The sequence below is a fragment of the Equus caballus genome, chromosome 2 (genome assembly GCF_041296265.1).
Source record: "Equus caballus isolate H_3958 breed thoroughbred chromosome 2, TB-T2T, whole genome shotgun sequence".
NCBI classification, from domain to species: Eukaryota; Metazoa; Chordata; class Mammalia; order Perissodactyla; family Equidae; genus Equus; species Equus caballus.
Genome location: NC_091685.1, coordinates 64,298,356 through 64,302,300, shown reverse-complemented (window position 1 = coordinate 64,302,300; position 3,945 = coordinate 64,298,356).

Sequence of the window (3,945 nt, the reverse complement as noted above, 5' to 3'; positions counted from 1 at the left end):
TCCAGCTTGTGGTAATTTGTCAGGGAATCTCCAGGGAACTCAGGCACTCCACTAGATTGTCAGCTTCTGGAAGACAGGCAACACTGAGGTCACTCTCCCCTTCAGTGTCTGTCTCATAGCAGGTGCCAGGCCAGAGGAAGTGAAGCTCTTCCTCTACTCAGAAGATTCCCAGAGCTGCCCTAGCCCTGTGTCACTGAAGCAACTCCTTCACTGTGACACACAAGTGGGTGGTGGGAAATGGGGCCAATTCTCTGGGGAAATTAAGTCTTTTGCTCCCCATTCTGTGTCTGTGTTATATTCTTGAAGCCCACTTGGGAGCTTCATTGGGGTTTGTATTGCTGTTGATAGTGTTGCTATCTGTCAGCCCCACTCTTCTGTATGGGAATTAGCTGAACATCTCTCTTCTGGGCTCCCAGAACACTCTGGGAAAACTTCTATCCTGACTCTGCCACAGACTTGTACAGTGATCTGCTTGTGCTTGTCCCCCAAGACTGAGGACCCTGGTGGGGAGATGGTCTTATTTATTTCTGAATCCCCAATACTCAGTGTCCGGCACTTAACAGGATTCTTGTGTGAGTGCTAACCTGAACAGACCTGGCTATTTTAGAATTTAGCTACAGGTTCAAGAAAATTTCTGGATAATCCTTAGCGTTCCATTCCTCAGTGAGAGCAACCCAGTGTCTCAAAGAAGATTCTGTGTGTACAGTGTGTGTGTTATAGGCACACGGCACTCGTGGAGAGGCTGGAAAGCTGGCCCGATTCGTTTCTTCACAGTTTGTTATGCAGAAGAAACATAAGCCTTCTGATTTCCTGGGCTGTTAACCTGGCACCTCATTTCATGTATAAAACTTACATTCAAAGATACTACCTCTGTGAGTTAATCAGCTTATAAAGATCAAAACTGTATTATACTATGAGCAACTCAGAGTTCATTCTTTATGAAGAATGACTTTATAGGCTAGGTAAGAGGGAATGCGTGCCCAATCATTAATCCTCAAAACACCTTGACGAAATTGGTATCAGACCCACTTCAAAGATGGTGAAGTTGAGATTCAAAAAGGTTAAGTGACAAGCCCAAGATCACACAGCTGCTGAGAGACAGAGCCCAGTGTCTCTATGGGTTTGTTTGTTTTGTTGCTGCTTTTTTTCTTCTGAGGAAGATTCACCCTGAGCTAACATCTATTGCCAATCTTCCTTTTTTTTGTATGTGAGCCACCACCACAACATGGCCACTGACAGAAAATGGTGTATGTCTGCGTGAACCAAACCTGGGCAGCCGAAGCAGAGCATGCTGAATTTAACCACTAGGTCACCAGTGCTGGCCCAAAGCTGTGGATTTTTAAAGAACTCCATTCAGACTCTCAAAGTGATACAATTTTAAAGAAAACAGCTAATTGTTTTTCACAAGAACTTGGAATTACTTGTTCAAATACATGTTCTTCACAGCCATCCTTGGAATGGTAAACAGCTGTTCTGATGATTTGCTGTTCGTTTCATTTTTGGAACAACTCTTTGAAGATTCAGATCTTCAGAACCTGAGGAACATTCTTGTAAGTGTTACCTCTGATGGCTAATCTTCAACTCTGAAGTCTTTCTGAGCAAAATATGGAGAATAAAACAGATGATTAAACTGAGCACTGAGGTTTTACGTCAAAAACGTGGTTGGCTACAAAGATACAGGATATATGTTGGTGTGGATCTGGAGACAGCATGGACAAGTTTTCGCACTGGATCTGGAGCTTGGCAAAAACAGTCTGAAACATACTTTGCTATTGACCAGCTGACCTTGAACAAGCGGCTTGACCTCTCTGAGACTGTCTTCTCTCTGTAAAATCAGATCATCACATGTGTCATAGGGTGGTTAGAATGAGATGATGCATACGCAGCAGTCTCATAGAGTCAGTACTTACCAAATGATAACCACTATCACTGACCAAAAAAGGCTTCCCAAAAAAGGTTTTGAATAATAACATCATTGAATGCATAGCTTCAAGAACACTCATGCAGATTTTTAAGCTCTGGTACCTGTTACATATGTCCGGGGGCAGATCAAGCGTTCAAGCTATGTGCTTTGGTGTCTTCTGCATTCCCATGAGTTGAGTACATTCCCACAATTTGCAGTGAGGTTGGCCTTTACAACAGTTCAACAATAAAATCTATTTATTACTGCTCTATAGCACAAGTTTCAAAAAAAACAAACAGAAAAAAGAAATGGGCCTCTATTAAAATAAGAAAAATTTCTCTTTAAGAGGGACTAGTAAGTAACTGAGCATGGCTTCCTTCCCCGAGCAGAGCTGAGTCTGCATCTGAAGTGATTGGTTAAATATTTATTGCAGAGTTTTTCACAGTCAACTGGCTGACTGAGATTCATATCCTAAGAGAATTTTTTTCATACAACATATATTTCTTTTTCATTACCCTAGAAATATATATTCCTTGTAGAAAACCTAGAAATTGCTGACAAGCAAAAATAATACTTAAATCACACATAATCCCGCCACCCAGAGATAAATACTGTTAGTATTTTTGGTGAGCATTCATTCAAGTGTCACTGTATATTTATCTATTTTTTACACAAATGGGATTGCATTAAACATGCAATATTCTATCATGGTTTATTAACTAGGCAATACCATGAACATCTCTCTATGTCAATAAATGTACACTGCAGTTTTCATCAAATGGTACATAGTATTCCACTTAAAAAATAACCATATTTATCCAATCCTGTACTGTTGAACCCTTGAGTATTTTCAAAATCATGTTTTTGCTATTAGAGATGATACTATGATGAGGTCCCCTCAGGAAGAGTGTGTTTGGTGAGAAGAGGACAAGGAGAGACACAGTGGCCCTGACGACAAGCATAGGTCCCTTGGGATGAAATGGAGCCCAAAGGACAAGAAAGAGCAACCAGAAAAGCAGAACTAAAACCAGGAGGAAGGGATGTTAACAGAAGTCAGTGGAGGAGAGAATTTCGCAGAGGGAGAGACTTCTCAATACTGGAGCATTTGCCACCACACTAATAAATGGTCATCCACGAAGTCAATTGGATGTTCTGCAAAATCCATATACAAAATACGTACACAAAATTGCCTCACAAAGCCCTTGGACTTACCCCCCCCCCCCAAAAAGCAGCCATTATTTATCCACTTCATTGTGCAGTGGGGTTGGCGTTCATGAGGTTGACTCTGTAGCTTGAAGATCCTTTCTGGAAACTCAAACAGTTACTGAACTCTTGGTCCATGTCAGCATATGTTGATGAACACAAGTGCAGTGTCTCACAAGCAATAGCTCCCTTTTCTGGTGTTAGAGATGGGCGTGGCCCCTGAACGACAGACCTATAAGGTGCCCATAACATATTATACAACTACGAGGTCCCCATGCACAAACTGACCAAAACCTCACTGCATCTTTACCATTGCTCCTGTGCTTTACTCATGGCCTCATTTCTTTCTTTAGGAGAGTCTTTATGTCTCCCTTTTCATATTTAATATTATCCATTGAAAAATTATTGATTGGTTTGGTCATATCATGTATAAATATTAGACAATACAAACAGTAAATTAAAATCCCTCCAAAATGCACACCTGCACAAACATAGACCTGATAATACCACTGTGAACTTAGGCCTCTTAAAATTAACCTACATCTTTAACACCGTCATCAATTCGATGTGAGTTAACACATTCATACGAGGTTAGATCCCATTCTATAAAAGGTGGTGCTTTCTGGGCTTCCCAGTTGGGGGCCCAGGGTGGTGGCTGCAAATGGTATTTAGCTAGAGTGACCAATCCATCCCTGCGTTTGTCCAGGAGTTTCATGGTGTTAGCACTGAAATTCCTGTGTCTGGGGAAACTCTGCAGTGCTGGGCAAACCAGAACGGTTGGTCACCATTCATGTGGCTCCAATTAGTTCAGCTACCTCTGTCTACCAAACCGTGTCTGG